The sequence below is a fragment of the Haliotis rufescens genome, unplaced genomic scaffold (genome assembly GCF_023055435.1).
Source record: "Haliotis rufescens isolate VD_foot unplaced genomic scaffold, xgHalRufe1.0.p SCAF_14, whole genome shotgun sequence".
Lineage (NCBI taxonomy): Eukaryota > Metazoa > Mollusca > Gastropoda > Lepetellida > Haliotidae > Haliotis > Haliotis rufescens.
The window spans coordinates 27,351,762-27,372,273 of record NW_025963824.1 but is presented as its reverse complement, the minus strand read 5'-3'; the positions used below and the strand labels follow the sequence as shown (position 1 = coordinate 27,372,273).

Here is a 20,512-nt window from a genome sequence, read left to right as displayed (position 1 = left end):
AAAATCAAGGGCAGTTGTCGGTTTACCGAAATGCTAGCCCTTGAGAAAAAGATGATGCCCATCCTGAAAGGAACGAAGTATAAATTAAGACGATCGATATATTTCATAATTCTATTCACAGATCAGCGAATATTTTAAACCCAGTCCCGAGATGACAGATGCTTGTGTTTTGCTAGTTTCATCTATTGTTTTAATACAAAACAAGATCCTTCGATTTGACAGGTATTTCGAGCGAATTGAAGTCGATGTATAGAGTTGAGGTGTAGTGCCCAGAAGGGCGAAGGGCATACAGGCAGTGATTGACATGCTCTGACACTGTAAGGGAGGGAACGGTAGGTTGAGTCGGGCGACGATTAGACATAATTTGGCCCATAATTTATGTGCCCAAATCTTCGCCAGGAAATAATTACCGAGTGCTCAGTCGAGTTGGCTAACGTCCTTATACGTGTAGCCGTTGTCTCATCGCTGCTTCCTCAACTGCCGTGTCACTGCATGGGCACAATGAACCCCGTCTGATAACGACAGCCTACAAGGGCATGAGTTAGCAAGGAGGCTAGGCGCTGTGATGAGAGACCCATAGATGGCCAATTTTCCACGCCCGTAGCACAAATGGATATATCCACGACGTGATAAAGGTAATACCGGTCAGAATAATACTCTGTATCTAAATCATCGAAACATGAACGGTCGTAATAATCCATATTTCCAGTTAACATCTAAATTTAGATCTAAATTCGTTTGGATTTTTACGGCTTCCGGAAAGATGTCGCCCGGATTTTACCAAATGTGACATTTCTCTTTCGAGCAGAGGTGGTTCAAGCTCGTTCGTGATTCGGGCGACAAGTTATTTGTTTTGAGCGATGTTTTTAATTCATGACCAGCTGATGACGTGGTGGCACTTTTATATGAGATGACAAACGGAGACGTCTAACCTCATTTACCAAGCCGGAGGACAAACATTCTCGACAGAGACATAAAATTACTTTATAGGCTCTGCTCTCGGTTGCTGATACATTTGAGCCCTACTCAACTGGAAAGCACCTGGTTAAACTGCATGGTATACTGTGAAACCTGATTAATCCGGAAAGTTCAAAATGAAATTGCTCAGATTAACATATATTTCCGGATTAGCCAGTTTCCGAATGAACAAATAGAGTGAATTTATCTGAATAATGTCCCTTTTCACTACCATATTTCCTCTAATATGCGCTGGGTACGAAGCAGTGTACAACACAACATGGGAGCGAGTGTCATACCGTATTCGATGTAATAAGCGCCCAGGGCGCTCTCAAAATTAGAAATAGGGGGCTCTTATTAGAATATTATTTTGGTGGAAAAAACAGTTGAAAGATAAATTTCGTGGTTTATGCTGACGGCCTGACTGTTTATATACGACAGATATATATTTTCCAGAATTTAATTGCCCATAATTAAGGGTGCATATAACACACGAGTGCGTATTTTACACAAATAAATAAGTCTTGTGCACATTGATCAATCGGAAGGGGTGCTATTTGGGATTGTTCACTTGCCAATACTTTAACAAATATCGCGTGGTCGCTTATTAGAGCGGGGCGTTTATTACGTCGAATACGGTATATAGTGTCGGATCATAGGTTTTCGGACAAAATACATATTCGGACAGCCATGTTTATTGCACAGTAACAGGGTGGTAGTAGACTAACATTTAGTCTCAGAAATCTTATATTACACAATATCCTTCTTAACTCAAAAAATAAATAAAAATTCCCTATGCTGATGGAATAGAGCAGCTAGAGCTGGCTAGAATTGCTTTTGTATGCTTTGGTAGCATCACACAGACATTGTAAATTTATACTCAGATGATGGCTTGTTTTAAAGAGAAAGTTGTCGTTTATAAATGAATGAGATGTTTTACAGTTGTTCATGTGATTAGAGAGATAACTACGAATGTTTCTTAAGTGTCCGAACCGCCCCTGTGGTCTAGTGGTAGAGCGTCCGCCAAGAGAGCGAGGGGTTCGATCCCCGACCGCGTCATACCAAAAGACGTTAAAAGATGGTACTTGTTCTTACCCTGTCTGGCGCTCGGCATTAAGGGGCTAAAACAAGGGCTGGTCGGCTCGGAGTCAGTATACTGTGTCTGAGTGGGGTATTCATGTTAAACTGAGGCATGGTTTCTCAGTGAGCTAGCACTATAAATCGGCATCAGTCCAGACTAGTACAAGCAGCCACACACACACACACACACGTGCATGCACGTCGCTATATAAGTGCAATAATCTTGGACGCGACATTAAACCCCATTTCACCTCACCTCTAAGTGTCTGAAAACCCATAACACAGGGATTAGTGATGCATCTGTTACTTCTCCCGGAAATAAATATAACATAATTTTGTGAAGTTCTTGATGACAACATTGAGTCTGTATTGTGAAGTAAGTCAAATGTTTATTGTGTACAAGTAGACATATATGTACAAAAAGCATTATGTGCCAGGTCAGCACATAGTGTTTGTGAAGTTGGTGCCCTGGAGCACCTGGCTGAATCTAGCTAGGCTAAGGGTGACACCTGTCTTTCGATCATCTCTGGACCAAGGCTTAAGAAATATACCCATGAAGATCCGGGGTAGAATAGGTCTTCAGCAATCCATGCTTGCCGTAAAAAGGCGACTAACGGGATGGGGTGGTCAGGCTCGCTGACTTGGTTGATGCATGTCATCGTCTCCCAATTGCGTGTATCAATGCTCATGACATCAATCACTGGATTGTCTGGTCCAGACTCGATTATTTACAGTCGCCATCATATATCTGGAATTTTGCTGAGTGCGGCATTAAATAACAAAATAAGACAAAGCTTAAAAAAATGAGAAGTGAGATGAAATGGGGTTGAACGTTGCGATCTAGGTTATTGCATTTATATAGCAATGTGCATGCACGCTTGTACACAGGGATTTATCTAGACCTGCTCAGAGGCCAATATTTGCCCCAAAGTGTGCAGCAAATGCAAAAATTCCTAATTTGAATTAAGAATTGCCCAATTCCTTAACATTTACAATAAAAAGAATTAAAAAATTCCAATTTTTAACACTATTGCGATTTGTTCCCAATTTCCCTGCTAAGGGCACTTAGTTTGGGATCCTAGATGAATCTTGGATAAGTCCAAATGCCCGATTTGTGGTGCCAGCAAACTGAGATACCATGTTAGCACACTGAGATATCATATGGATAACATGAGATACCATGGACACTCCACTCAGACACAGTATTGACTCGGAACCGACCTCTCCTTGTTTTAGCCCCTTAATGCCGAGCGCCAGGCAGGGTCACAACAAGTACCATCTTTAATGTCTTTTTGGTGTGATTCAACTAGGAGATAAAAGCAGCAGTAACCTTTTTGGTTAGAACAAGGATGGACCCGTGAAGATCTGGGTAGAGAATAGGTCTTCAGCAACCCATGCTTGTCATAAGGGGCAACTAACGGGATCGGTTGGTAAGGCTTGCTGACTTAGTTTATGCATGTTGTCGTATCTCAATTGCATGAATCGATGCTCATGAAGTCAATCACTGGATTTCTGGTCCAGACTCGATTATTTACAAACGGCCCTCATATATCTGGAATATTGCTGAGTGAGGCGTTAAACAACAAGCAAATAAAACAAAAGTTCCACTTTCAAAATTCTCATCTTTCTTTAAGAAGTGAGTGAGTGAGTGAGTGAATTTGATTTTACGCCGCTTTTAGCAATATTCCAGCAATATCACGACGGGGTACACCAGAAATTGGCCTCACACGTTGTACCCATCTTTCTTTAAGTCCAAAATGGCCACATACAGTAGTTTTCCCTCTTATGTAACCATAGCAATGCTTAATCAAGGTAACACCATGACCAATAGTGTGGGTACTAGAAATATTATTTATCTGAGATATGAGGAAGATAATAAGATTTTTCATTAGTGATAACCCCCAAAGAAATACAATTATTTATTTTATGACTTATCATGCTTATGAACATATTTATTTGCATATTTTCAGCACGTATAATTAACCATTTAGACTGTATTGCAATACAGTTTGTTGAAGGATTTGTGCCTCTCTAATAATAGGACTGTTTGTATTAACATGTGATTAATCTGCTATTTGCCTGGGTGTATTTATTTTCTGTCACAAGGGTTTCTGGATTAGAACGGGTCCCAAGCAGCCTAGGGGCAGCTGGGTAGCCTAGTGGTTTAAGCATTCGCTCGTCAAGCTGAAGGCCTGGGTTCGATTCCCGAAATGGGTACAATGTGTGAAGCCCATTTCTGGTGTCCCCTGCCGTGATATTGCTGGAATATTGCTAAAAGCGGCGTAAAACCATACTCACTCACTCACCCAAGCAACCTGTGGTCAGAGATTACCTAATATATTGAGTAGTCAGGTTCCGTGACTTGTTGGCGTGTCCATGTGCCCAATGGCTCAGGTCATTGTTCACAATGTCAATCACAGGATTGTCTGGTCAAGGCTCAAATAATTACATGTCACGGTAATGTAGCTTGAATATAGCTGAGTGCAGTGTTAAACAACCAACACATAAACACATGCACACACAGAGACATGCACGCACATACCAGAGACACCACACAAACACACAACATACGGTACACATACCACTACACCAGCTGCACTACACACACACCACCCGTGAAGATCAGGGGTAGAATAGGTCTTCAGCAACCCATGCTTGTAGTAAAAGGCGACTAACGGGATCGGGTGGTCAGGCTCGCTGACTTGGTTGAAGCATGTCATCGATCCCAAATGCGCGGATTGATGCTCATGATATAAATCCCTGGATTGTCTGGTCCAGAGTCGATTATTTACAGACCGCCGTCATATAGCTGGAATATTGCTGAGTGTGGCGTTAAACAAAAAAACCACGCACACACACACACACGCCATGCCACACACACGCCATGCCACACACACGCCATGCCACACACACACACACACACACACACACACACACACACACACACACACACACACACACACACACACACACACACACACACACACACACACGCCATGCCACATACACCACACACAAACACACACGCCACGCCACGCCACTCACCCCATGCCACACACATAAATACCACACACAAATCCACACACAAACATGCACACACACAGAGACATGCACACACATACCAGAGACACCACACAAACATGCACAGAGACATGCACGCACATACCAGAGACACCACACAAACACATGTACACACATACCAGAGACACCACACAAACACGCACAGAGACATGCACGCACATACCAGAGACACCACACAAACACACACAGAGACATGCACACACATACCAGAGACACCACACAAACACACACAGCGACATGCACACACATACACATACCACAACACACGCACAGAGACATGCACACACATACCAGAGACACCACACAAACACACACAGCGACATGCACACACATACACATACCACAACACACACACACAGAGACATGCACACACATACCAGAGACACCACACAAACACACACAGCGACATGCACACACATACACATACCACAACACACGCACAGAGACATGCACACACATACCAGAGACACCACACAAACACACACAGAGACATGCGCACACATACACATACCACAACACACACACAGAGACATGCGCACACATACACAGACCACAACACTCGCACAGAGAGATGCACACACATACCAGAGACACCACACAAACACACACAGAGACATGCGCACACATACACAGACCACAACACATGCACAGAGACATGCACACACATACCAGAGACACCACACAAACACACACAGAGACATGCGCACACATACACAGACCACAACACATGCACAGAGACATGTGCACACATACACATACCACAACACACGCACAGAGACATCCACACACATACCAGAGACACCACACAAACACACACAGAGACATGTGCACACATACACATGTAACCGGAGTGGTTTATGTGAATGAATCACCAAACGCAGGTTGATTTGTGAATGCCAGTTGTTTTAATACAAAAATAAAACGGCCCAGGTGTATGGCACTGTGCCCTTTGATGTCATAACATCAGACATTTGCTTTACCGGGACACACCTGTGACAATTGACTCAATTCTATCAGCGATGAACCTACAACTTGTCTCCATACATATTCAACTACAAGTGTGAATTTAAACTGACCAGTCCCATAATGCACCCTGTCACTGAAAGTAAGGGGCTGGGGCTAAACAATAGAAACCAGAGAAACAATAGAGAAGGCAAGCGCAAGGGTGACTGCTATTGTATTAGTGAAGCAGGTTAGATTGGAGTGTAGACTAAAACTTAGGTATTAAAATAAGAGGTGACCTTAAAATACACTTGATGATATGTACATAATTTCATACTACTACATTCTTCCCTCCCCACGGAAAGGCCGTCTTCGTCATTCTGAGTTTTGGCGAGTTAAAATAGATATAAATGCTTTCGTGATGTCCGGTGTAGTCTGTTCCAATGTTCCAGCGCTCGTTAAATGCTCAAGATAACGAACCCTAACCATCCAATCTGGCTCTACTGCTGCATGACTAAGCGCATACTGCCCTGAACGCACCCAACTTGGAGGGTGTCGCTCACGTGTTGACCTTCGTGGAACAACATCAACTCCATCTGTATCTGGAACAGCATCACCTGTGACATCCATCTCATCAACATGTTCTGCTTCAGCTGAAGGAACTTGATCCAGAACTGTATCATCATCTTTAGTTTCGTCTTCAGCTGAAGGAATGACATCATCTTCGTGTAGATCTGGAGTAGTAGCACCAGCATCTTCATCCACTTCATCATCAGTAGGATACACCTCTGTTTCTCCCTCTCCTGGGATGTGACCGTCGTCACCAGAAATGTTCTCCACTGCTGCCTCAGCCTCATGATCGTCACCACTTGCCTGAGTAGCAGTATCCATATCTGCAGGAACTTCCTGATTGGTATCTGTGGGGATACCAGCAGCTGCAGCATCTCTATTTGGGGTGTGGATCTCTACAATGATGTCTTCCTGACTAATGTCTTCATCTGGGAATGTCTCTAGCTTTGGTTGTGGCTTAGACCGTCTTGGCCTTGGTGCTGGTCTGGATGATATAGGCTCTGGTTCATGTGATGTTTCAATCTCTCCAAGGTCATGAAGAGCACCAATGGGCAAGAGAAGATTCCTATGTAAAGTCCTCTGTCGACCTTCACCATTCTCTTTCTGCACTACAAAGACGGGCACATCTTAATTGGGCTGTTGCAGAATGATGTAATGATCTTCTTCCCACTTATCTGAGAGCTTGTGTTTACCATCAAATGCCAATATTTTCACTAGAACGTGGTCTCCAGTCTGTGGTACGGCTCCTCTCACTCTAATGTCGTAGCCTTTCTTCTGCCTCTCTCGAGTTGTTTTAGCTGAGGCCACAGCCAGTTCATAAGATTTCTTCAATCTTTCTCTGAGTAATCGGGTGTACGCTGCAAGTGACTGTGTCAAACCAAGTTCCAGCCCAAAAGCAAGATCTAAAGGAAGACGTGGCTCTCTACCAAACATTAAAAAGAATGGTGACTGTCCAGTTGACTCATGCCTTGTGCAATTATAGGCATGTACAAGAGGCCCAATATGTGATTTCCAATCACTCTTCTGGTCAGGTGATAAGGTTCCCAACATGTCACATAAAGTGCGATTGAACCTCTCACACATGCCATTGCCCATGGGATGATACGGTGTGGTTCTGGACTTCTTCATGCCGGTAAGTAAGCACAATTCCTTTATGAGATTCCCATCAAAGTTAGCACCTTGATCAGAGTGTATCCGCCGTGGAATCCCATAATGAACAATGAAGTTGTCAAAGAAGGCTTTAGCGGTGGCTTTGGCTGTCTTGTTGTTGGTAACATATGCCTGTGCATATCTAGTGAAGTGGTCCGTAACAACTAACACATTGTGCTTCCCTCCCTTGCATGGTTCAAGGTCCAAGAAATCCACAGACACCAGCTCTAGTGGCTGAGTAGTCTCAATTCCAATGAGTGGAGCTCTCTGGTTGGTTGGAGTCTTCCGACGGATGCATCTTCTGCAATTCTTAATCCAGTCATCAACATCCTTAGACATACCTGGCCAGAAGAATCTATCTCTCAAGAGTGCCAAGGTTCTGTCTCTTCCTGGATGACCCACGTTGTTATGAAGACCTTCTAATGCATCTTGAATGTAGTCTGCCGGTAATACCAACTGTTGTCTGGTTTGTCCGTTGATTATTACTTCTCTGTAGATAATTCCTTGCTGAAGATGGAGATTACTTGAGATCTTGAGCAAAGCTGAATGAGCAGTGGAATCACAGAAAGCATGTCTCCTTGGTTTGTTGCCAGACTGTAAACATCTTGTCCATTGTCGTAGGATAGGATCTTGGTACTGCGCTTTCCTCCAGTCCCTATGTGACATCCTTGCTAGAGGAACACCAATAGTGTCGAGGTTCTCTTCGTGGTTAACGTCCGCCTGCATACATAAACTCTCCACATAAGGTTGGGCATGAATGATGTTACATACAGCCTTTACCGATTCGCCCGACATATGCTCCTGGTCTCCACGTGTCTTTATTCCTGGTAAACGTGACATACCATCTGCATCTTCATTGTTAATCCCTGGGCGGTACTTGATGTCGAAGTTATAGGCTGCCAAGGCTGCTAATCACCGATGTCCTGTTGCATCAAGCTTTGCTGAAGTGAGAATGTAGGTCAACGGGTTGTTATCTGTATCAACTCTGAACTTGGTACCATAGAGGTAATCGTTGAACTTTTCAGTAATTGCCCACTTCAAAGCTAGAAACTCTAGACGATGTGCAGAATAGTTCTTCTCAGCTTTGTTCAGTCCTCTACTAGCATATGCAATCACTTGTCTTTGTCCACCCTGCTCTTGATAGAGAACAGCGCCAAGTCCATGTGTTCTGGCATCTGTATGGAGCTCAAATGGTAGACTGTTATCTGCATAGGCCAGAATAGGAGGTGAAACCAGAAGTTCTTTCATGTAATGGAATGCCTTGTCTTGCTCAGGTCCCCATGTCCATGGTTGTTGACTCAATTTCTTTCTTGTTCTCTTTGTCTGCGTTGGTGGAGGCATAAGACTTGACAGGGGCTTGGTGATTGCAGCAAAGTTCTGCACAAATCTCCGATAATACCCTGCAAATCCAAGAAACTGTCTCACTTCGGTTGGATTCTTTGGTGGGGGCCATGACTTTATCTTTTCAACTTTAGCTGGATCTGGTTCAATGCCTTGTTCCGAAATCATATGACCTAAAAACTTGATCTTGTCCTTAAAGAAACTACATTTATCTGGAGCAAGCTTGAATCCACAGTTTTTGAGTCTCTTAAATACCTTCTTCAACCTGTCAAGATGTTCTTCAAATGTATCAGCAAAGATGATGATATCGTCCATGTAGATAAGGCATATCTTGAGATGCATATCTTCAAAACAGTCATTCATGAGGCGTTGATAAGTGGCAGGACTGTTGCATAATCCAAAGGGCATCCGGTTGAATTCATAGAATCCAAGGGGTCCCACAGAAAAAGCTGTTCTCTCTTTGTGATGTTCTTCTAATTCGACATGGTGATATCCACTCTTCATATCCATTGTGGAATAGAATCTGGATCCTCTGAGGGTGTCAAACATCTCTTCAATCCGTGGCAGAGCGTATGAATCTTTTACTGTCCTTTGATTCAACTGTCTAAAATCAATGCACATCCTTGATTGATGGCTTGAGTCCTGTCCAAAGCATGGAATGAAGGAGCTTGTTGGTGTCTTGATAGATAACTTCACCAGCGTCTACAGCCTTACTAAGTAGGTCTTCTAGACGACAACACCAAGTGTTGACGTCCTCATCGTCCCGCTGCCGTGCCGTGTAGAAGGCTGCCAATAAGTTGACGGGAGAATCACTTGTGTCATAAACACACCTTAGCTTATCTAAAAGCGATGAAAGAGAAGCTGTGGAACCTAATCGCATAGCAACTCTGGCGGCCTCCCCTCTCAATGATTTCCTGATGGAATGTTCGATTGTCGCCCCTGAATGTGCTTTGTCCTTCAATATGCAATCCACTTCGTATCTCCACAAGTCATATGACACATTACTTTTACCTTCATCTCCCGAGAAGCAGGGTAAACTTGGAGGGTGAGATATGGTAAACACCTGAGCTGCTGATGGGTGACTAGGATGCTGAGTTCCAAAGGCATGGGAAACATCTTCTGTTTTCACAGAGCCAGTTGAAAACTCAGACATCCACTTTAACAAGTTTTCTGGTGAGTCAGCCTTAGGTTTGACCTTTAGCTGCTGAAATGTTGCAACAAGTTGCGAAATTTCCTCTTCTGACATTTGATCAGACATGCCTGTGTATAGTATTAACAACTAGCGCCAAATATAAAAAATAAAAATATATCTATGACACTAGTAGCAGAGAAGTAAAGTGATTGGACTGGATCTCCAACATTGCAACTGCATATGTATATTCTAACTTATAACAAAGCAATGTTGTTTTGAATGGAACACAAGATATAAAATACTTGTATATTGACAAGTGCAAACGTTAGTAACGATGTGCAAGTGTAAGCTGTGCGACCGCTGCAAATGCAAAGAAAAAAAGAAGAAGAAAAAAATAAGATGTATGGAGACAGAGTCCCAACACGTACAACTTTACCAAGACAACATCAATAAACTCTATGACCAACTGAATGTAACCAAACACAATTATGACCTATCTATTATATATAAGATGATTTAAATGCTTTATTATTAAATTATATTATGATTTTATTGCTTATAATAGTGTTTGAGTAATATGTAAGTGCTAAACAGTCATACTTCTTTCACATGAACACAGATATATTACATAACTATATAAAGGGTACTAATATGATACAAGTTAAACTAATAACACTAATTAAATAACTACTTAACTAAGAAACTAACAAATTAACCATAACATTAAAAAAATCCGTAGACTAATTAACTAACTAAATGAGTGAGTAAGTGAGGGTTTAACGCCGCATTGAACAATATTCCAGTCATATCACGGCATGTCAGCTCAAAGTGGGAGAAAATCCCGAAGTGAGGCAGATCTTAGACACCTACGACGCTGGTTTAACCCTCAAGCACTGGCATGGTGCTGCCAAATCTAGAAAAACAAGTGGGGCGAACCGAGATTCGAACCCATAATCATAGGTTTCTTGTATGCCCAAGGGACACAACTCTGTATAGCACCAAGGGAATGATTAACTAATGATCTAACTAACTAATGTAACTAACTAATGATCTAACTAACTTATGTCCTAACTAACTTATGACCGGCCGGTATGATTAAGACTATCAAGTGCACTGTACAAATCTATGCAGTAAATATTTTATGTAAATGTCAAATATACAACAGACAACTCCAAACCATTTAAACATACAGAAAAGACAAATGTCTGTTATACATGATCACAGCAGTGATATCCTCTTCTCTTCACATGAATAATTGTCATTCACAGAACGCACAATATAATTTAACGAAAGTGTCAATCAAGCTCTTGCACAATACAAGTTGATCGCTGTCTATACACTGAGAGGCAAGCTCAAGAAAAGATGATGGCACAAAGTAACTGATACATTATGTGGTTACATTACTTTCACATCACGGGTGGGTGGGTGGGTGCCTTACTGTAACAACTGTAACAATCCTGCCGACGACGCCAATGTAACCGGAGTGGTTTATGTGAATGAATCACCAAACGCAGGTTGATTTGTGAATGCCAGTTGTTTTAATACAAAAATAAAACGGCCCAGGTGTATGGCACTGTGTCCTATGATGTCATAACATCAGACATTTGCTTTACCGGGACACACCTGTGACAATTGACTCAATTCTATCAGCGATGAACCGACAACTTGTCTCCATACATATTCAACTACAAGTGTGAATTTAAACTGACCAGTCCCATAATGCACCCTGTCACTGAAAGTAAGGGGCTGGGGCTAAACAATAGAAACCAGAGAAACAATAGAGAAGGCAAGTGCAAGGGTGACTGTGCTATTGTATTAGTGAAGCAGGTTAGATTGGAGTGTAGACTAAAACTTAGGTATTAAAATAAGAGGTGACCTTAAAATACACTTGATGATATGTACATAATTTCATACTACTACAGACATACCACAACACACGCACAGAGACATGCACACACATACCAGAGACACCACACAAACACACACAGAGACATGCGCACACATACACATACCACAACACACACACAGAGACATGCACACACATACCAGAGACACCACACAAACACACACAGAGACATGCGCACACATACCGAGACACCACACAAACACACACAGAGACATGTGCACACATACCAGAGACATCACACAAACACACACAGAGACATGTGCACACATACACATACCACAACACATGCACAGAGACATGCACACACATACCAGAGACACCACACAAACACACACAGAGACATGCACACACATACTAGAGACGCCACACAAACACACACAGAGACATGTGCACACATACCAGAGACACCACACAAACACACACAGAGACATGCACACACATACCAGAGACACCACACAAACACACACAGAGACATGCACACACATACCAGAGACACCACACAAACACACACAGAGACATGTGCACACATACACATACCACAACACATGCACAGAGACATGCACACACATACCAGAGACACCACACAAACACACACAGAGACATGCACACACATACACATACCACAACACACGCACAGAGACATGCACACACATACCAGAGACACCACACAAACACACACAGAGACATGCGCACACATACACAGACCACAACACACACACACAGAGACATGCACACACATACCAGAGACACCACACAAACACACACAGAGACATGTGCACACATACACATACCACAACACACACAGAGAGACATGCACACACATACACATACCACAACACACGCACAGAGACATGCACACAAATACCAGAGACACCACACAAACACACACAGAGACATGCACGCACATACACAGACCACAACACTCGCACAGAGACATGCGCACACATACACATACCACAACACACGCACAGAGACATGCACACACATACCAGAGACGCCACACAAACACACACAGAGACATGCGCACACATACACATACCACAACACACGCACATGAGGGTTGCAACATTAGAACTCAGAGTACCCTGTCACTCACAGGCACATTCTAGTTACCCGTACAGGAGTGGCGATTGTGTTCTGAGTAATGACTCACGTTCTCATTCACATGGGGTATTGATAGTGTTCCCAGGGTACTCATTACACTATTAATCTCTTGGGGTTTTGTGAACCAATAATTGATGTCTTTTGAAAATAATTCTACTTCTATGCAGGTAGTTTCTAATTAGCATATGTTCGTGTTCTGCCCCCAGTGAGTCACATATCGCATTACCTCACAACACTAGGCAGCATCTTGCATCACCTTATTTGCCCTAATAAGCGATATTTGCTAGTATATTGGCTAGTGAACAATCCCAATTAGCAGCCCTTCCGATTGATCAATGTACACAAGACTTATTTATTTGTGTTTAATATGGGTGTTGTAAGCATCCTTAATTATGGAAATTAAATTCTGGAAAAATATATCTGTCGTATATAAACATTTCAGGCTGTCAGCATAAACCACGAAATTTACGATCTTTCAACTCTGTTGTTTTTCACCAAAATAATATTATAATAAGGGCCCCCTTATTCTAATTTTGGGCGCTTATTATGTCGAATACGGTATTTATGCCCAAGGGACACAACTCTGTATAGCAACCAAGGGAATGATTAACTAATTTTCTAACTAACTAATGTAACTAACTAATGATCTAATTAACTTATGTCCTAACTAACTTATGACCGGCCGGTATGATTAAGACTACCAAGTGCACTGTACAAATCTATGCAGTAAATATTTTATGTAAATGTCAAATATACAACAGACAACTCCAAACCATTTAAACATACAGAAAAGACAAATGTCTGTTATACATGATCACAGCAGTGGTATCCTCTTCTCTTCACATGAATAATTGTCATTCACAGAACGCACAATATAATTTAACGAAAGTGTCAATCAAGCTCTTGCACAATACAAGTTGATCGCTGTCTATACACTGAGAGGCAAGCTCAAGAAAAGTTGATGGCAATCCCAATTAGCAGCCCTTCCGATTGATCAATGTACACAAGACTTATTTATTTGTGTTTAATATGGGTGTTCTAAGCATCCTTAATTATCATGATTATGGAAATTAAATTCTGGAAAAATATATCTGTCGTATATAAACATTTCAGGCTGTCAGCATAAACCACGAAATTTACGATCTTTCAACTCTATTGTTTTTCACCAAAATAATATTATAATAAGGGCCCCCTTATTCTAATTTTGGGCGCTTATTATGTCGAATACGGTATTTACTCATTGGAGTTCCTGTACATATGATCCCTGATCACAGTCAAAAGGAGAGGACCTGTAAGAACACACAGGTTTGGAGCTGAAATAGCTACATTTGGTAAATATCCAGTGTTGTGATATACAGGGTTACTGAATTTCTTCATGACTATGAAGATTCCGGGGTAGAATAGGTCTTCAGCAACCCATGCTTGCCGTAAAAGGCGACTATGCTTGTTGTTAAAGGCGACTAATGGGATCGGGTGGTCAGGCTCGCTGACTTGGTTGATGTATGTCATCGTATCCCAATTGCGTGGATCGATGCTCATGATATTAATCACTGGATTATCTGGTCCAGACTCGATTATTTACAGACTGCCGTCAGATAGCTGTGATATTGCTGAGTTTGGCGTTAAACAACAAACCAACCAACCAAACTCATGAGTGACGCAACTTTTGGTGATGGGTGTTTGTAACACTTCACTGGGTCAGGGCAGGAACAGCCTGGGCCAGTCTGCATCTTGTGGTGGTTGGTTTCCACATTGCCAACAGGCTGAATGTTGTTTTCGTCGTGGATTAGAGATGAGCTGACGAAAATGTCTGTTTCAACTGAACACTTCTCACTGACCACCTATGATCATTCAGCCAGTGGGGTCGTACTATGATTCATCTTATCGAGGCAAGAGAGTTAACTGACTATAAAAGTCCAGTTTCCACCCTTGCTGACCTAGGCTGGTATTATGGAGTTACATTTTGGCTGGACTAACAAGTCTATGCATAGTCCAATCAAAATATCGCAACGAAATTGAAATCCAGTTCGTAAACTGTCATGCAGATTTCGGTCGATTGCAGGATTTGCAAAGCATGTGCACCGCTAACTCGTTGTCAACAGATATTTTCCTAACCTTTTCATGTTTTTAATCAAGGTGCTCACATGATTTGATGCACTTCGCGATGTGAGACCCGTTTTCTCACAATATAGATCTTGATTATCGATCAGATCGGCTGGGTGCCGCCATTTTGTTTGAAATAAATGCAAGTGATGTTATTGGATTGGTCCATAGGAGATGCTCAGAAGGGACATAACTCATAATGACCACTTGTGGCGCTACGATCGAGCCCAGGAATTCCCGCCTAGTTCGGCAAGGGTGGAAACTTGACTTTTAAAGTCAGTTAACTCTCTTGTTTGGAGAAGATGACTATGATTATGACTGGACTGTGTTCAATCAATTTGATTTTAAGAGTGTACCGTGTCTGACCCTAATGATATGTAATGGAATCAATGACAACACATGTAAGACCTGAGAGTTTTCAGAATACAAAAAGATCTAAGAATATCTCGGGTAGGATAGATCAATCTTGCTGTTAAAGGCGACTATGCTTGTCGTAAGACGAGACTAACGGGATCGGGTGGTCAGGCTTGTTGACTTTGTTGGTCATAATGTCAATCACTGGATTGTCTAGTCCAGACTCGATTATTTAGTTTGACTATTCACGTGACTAGATTTATATATGATTTAATGGATTATACAGAATCCCAGGGTTACTGGTGTTAATAGATTTGGAGCAAGCTTTTGATACGGTAACTAGAACTTTTATCATTAATGCACTAAAATTCTTTCGATTTGGAGCAAGTATTAAAAAATGGATGTCAACATTTTTTAATGGCATGGAATCCAGTGTAGTAGTTAATGGATTTGCAAGTTTTTAAGATATTAAGAAGCTGTTGTCAAGGTGCCCCAATGTCGCCATATATTTTTATAATTTGTATATAATATAAAGATTGAATAAAGTTTGAAAAAATTGAGAGAGAAATGAACCTATGGACTGTAAGAAATTTGTCCCCATTGGGTAGAAATATAGTCCTAAAAAAACTCTTATTGTCAAGATTAAATCATGTTTTTTCTTCCATACCCAACCCTCTGAAAGATATGATTGATACTTTTCAGAAAAGATTTTTCAAATTTGTATGGAAGGGAAAACTGGATAAAGTGAAAAAGACAAATAATGTCTCAACCAGAAAAAACATGGCAGAATTAACATGCCAATTATAAAGGATGTGATTGCAGCACAAAAACTTTCATGGATCAGAAGATTATATTGTTATCACTCAAAATGGACTGAGTTAGTTGCCTGCTGTATTCAAAATAGAGAGAGGGGGCGGTCGGGTAGCGGTAGGGTAGTGGTTATAGCGTTCGCTCGTCACGCCGAAAACCCGGGTTTGATTCCCGACATGGGTACAATGTGTGAAGCCCATTTCTGGTGTCCCCTGCCACGATATTGCTGGAATATTGCTAAAAGCGGCGTAAAACCATACTCACTCACTCACTCACTCACTCACTCAAAATAGAGATTATGGTTGGCAGATGCCTATGTTGATGTATTTATTGCTCCAAATACCATGAATGTATTTTGGAAGGATGTTTTGGAAGCTTGGGCAACTAACTTGTCCAAAAAGAAAGATATTATGAGATAATCTATAGGGTTTAATAGTAGAATACAAACAGGAAATAGCCCAATCTTTATAAACATTGGTCAAGCAGAGGTCTAACCTTCATTGGGGATTTAATTTAAATTTTTGTATTTCATGCTTTTGTGCATAAAAATGGATTCGAAACAAATTAAAAAGAATATTATGGAGTTGTAAATGCAGTCAAACAATTTTCTGAGGTGAAGGAATGCAATATTCACAATTCTATATCTAACCATGCAGTCCCAGATAAATGTATCGTGCCATGGATGACAACCTGACTGTCCGGAGACCCGTCTGCTGCAGGCAACCTAATCTGCCATTGACTATGGAGATGATGTTTCCCATCTTGTTGGTGTGCCAGTGTAAATATGTCGGTATATGTTATGCTGATATGAATAATACATATTGTACATATTGATTAGCTGACTACTGTATTTGTGAATATAATATGAATACCGAATGATATGAATGTCATTTTATGATAAAATATAAAATAATTGCACACATCACCAGAATTATAGTCTGGAAGTTCATTTAAGGTACCGACGTTTACTACAATATCTGAAAAAACTATTGGATCTACTCCAGTCAAAGTTGGTATGAGATTATTAAACAATCATACATAACTGGATATTACATTTAAAGACAATCGGTGCATGAATAAAAAATCTGTCTATTTAGCTATCACTATGTTTCATCAACAACCAGACCTTTTCATCACGGGTGTAACGAGCATTCATTGAAACAGCCATCTGCATAATGCTACCCCTTCGTCACAGGGCCATATGACACAGTTGAACCAATCAACTCAACTCGAAAGGGTGCACGGGAATCACACACGCAAGAATAGGGTGTTAGCATTGGGCATCTCAACGCGCGTGATTCCCATGCACCCTTTACGAGTTGAGTTGATTGGTTCAACTGTGTCATATGGCCCATATTTTTCAGATATTGTAGTAAACGTCGGTACCTTAAATTACCTTCCAGACTATATGTGGTGTGAATAAAACAAATCTCTATGATATTTTCTATTACTTTTGGCCATAGACCGAAAGGGACTATAGCCTAGTCCCCTATTGTATAGGGGATTATTATCATAATATAACATTTATACTAAGTTTTCATGTAATAATTAGATCCACAGCAAGTACTTTTATAAGTTATGATGGTGTAACATTTATACAAAATTTTATATAATTATAGAACAACAAGTAATACATATTTGGAACCAGGAAAAATGCAAATACAAAATATTAGTCGTTTTGGATGCCCGGGATATATAAAAATTTTAGGATATTATGACATCCCTGTTTATGAGATTTGACCCAACTGAAGAACAATAGCATGACGTCACTGGAGGTCCATAAAAGCAGTGATCCTAACACTTTGACACGTGAAATTTATATGTTAATGTTTATTTTGCAGACAAGATTACAGGTACATGTAAGATTACCATGAAACAAGGTTGTGACTATAGACAGTGTTGAATCGCCGCAGACTGAGTAAAGCCATTGCTCCTGATTGTAAAATATGAGACACTGGTCTGCCCAGAATGAAGTGTGAAGGTTTTGATGGGTCTAGACTGTCATCACAGCCGCTTGTTTACATAGAGACACTTGAGTCGGATGGATGTGTGACAGGGAATACAGGCACTGAGTAACATAATAAATATGCATGCTTGTGACATTTGATCTGTAACTTAATGCATGCCTACCGTTGTGTAGGATTGAGTTTGAAACACTACTTGCTATGGTTCAAGCTGTGTACTTAAATATGCAGTAATTTAGATCCAATTGAAGAGCTACAAATATGATTCTACCATAAATTTGGAAATTACTCTATTCTGATTGGTCAATCAGAGCTATCAAATGACAATAAACCCCTTCTGATTGAAACAGCTGTGCTAATATTAGAAAGGATCTCCCTCTGGCAAGACACATCTTACCGAGGCAAGAGAGTTAACTGACTATAAAAGTCCACTTTCCACCCTTGCCGAACTAGGCTGGTACTATGGTGGTAAGATTTGGGCTGGACTAACGAGTTGATGCATACGGTAGTCCAATCAAAATCGCACACCGAAATTGAAATCCGGTTCTTAAACTGTAGGAGAGGCATAGAAGGGACATGACTCGATTGAGCCCAGGAATTCCAGCCTAGTTCAGCAAGGGTGGAAACTGGACTTTTAAAGTCAGTTAACTCTCTTGCCTTGGGAAGATGGGCAAGATATGGAAATTTGGATATTGCGTAAAAAGCAAAACCTGTTTACAATATCCAAAGAAATGGTTCTCTTTGGTTATTTATCGAAAAATAACAATCCTTTTAACCTTATTATTTTGTCAAGACGAATCATTTTCATGTTTAGAAATAATAACTATCCACCAACAATTTATACAGAAAGAGCTCACTGAATTTTATAAGTCATACGTTATTTATTGTAACAGAAATAACTTCAATAAGTTTTGGTCAAGCTGTCATGCTTTATTTCTGTGAATATATCGTCATGCAAAACCATGTAAATGCTCTAGAAAAATAAACAAATTATAAAAAAAAGTGTACTATAATAGTACTTCTCATCTTCCCGAGGGACTTGACCAATCAGATTCCACCTCTCATATTCCTTCCATTTGCTTCAAACAAAATGTTGGCGCCCAGTTAAGACGATATGAGAGATAATCAAAATTGTTACACGATTTTGATTGGACTATGCACAGATTGTTTGTCCAGCCAAAATATAACTCCATAATCCCAGCCTAGTTCAGCAAGGGTGTAAACTGGGCTTTTATAGTCAGTTAATTCCCTTGCCACAGGAAGATGAGTACTTCTGTTGCAGTCATTGTTGGTTGGCATATTTAATTAATCATGTGTACAAGTATAGGCTACAAAATGCAAAGTTTGGTTACTACAATATTCAAAGCATCTGTGGCAATACATTTTTGTACAGAAAACACGATAGAAATCTATGAAAATAAATTTTATTTATACTTTTACAAAGAGAACTGGCTATTTGGCTTATGCGGTGCAATTAGTGAAATGACGTCACAATATTGACGTCTGGTGTAGAACGAAACTGTTGCAAGGCTTGCTTAGTTTTCCCAACTCATGTTCGCTTACGAAGTTGCTGTGCGACATGCTTTTGGTGCCTGTCATTAGTTTGTGTGAAGTATTATGGTGTTGAGCATATACAGGCTGTTGTCGGTGATTCTGTAAATTCTGATCGACAACCTAATCAAAACACTGGACTCAACCCACGTCTCTTCACTCAGTATATTTGTTAGCAAGTGAGTGAGTGAGTTTACTTTTGCGCCGATTTTAGCAATATTCCAGCAATATCACAACGGGGGACACCAGAAATGGGCTTCACATTGTACCCATGTTGGGAATCGAACCCGGGTCTTCGGTGTGATGAGCCAAAGCTTTAACCACTAGGCTACCCGACCGCCCCTGCCAGCACCAAAGACGGGTCACGTTTTATTTAGTCCTGGTAGAATGGAGATAAACATGCTGTGTTTTCAGTGTGGAGCTAGGTTACCTGTAGATTTAACCGTGCTAAATTCAACATGTGACACC

The 20,512-nt window shown here is 41.0% G+C and overlaps 1 protein-coding gene across 2 annotated transcripts in view; it reads left to right on the top strand.

Annotated features, from left to right (window-relative positions):
* The first annotated feature begins 279 nt into the window (after nt 1-279).
* The window catches only part of LOC124131275 (glycoprotein-N-acetylgalactosamine 3-beta-galactosyltransferase 1-like), a 40,735-nt gene continuing 20,502 nt past the window's right edge, over nt 280-20,512 (top strand). Inside the window, exon 1 of one of the 2 annotated variants that reach the window (XM_046494430.2) lies at nt 280-635. The gene's annotated coding sequence lies outside the window, so the exon portion shown is untranslated. Of the gene's footprint in view, nt 636-14,522; nt 14,594-20,512 lie in introns of those variants that run through there. The other variant, XM_046494431.2, reaches the window with a different exon arrangement.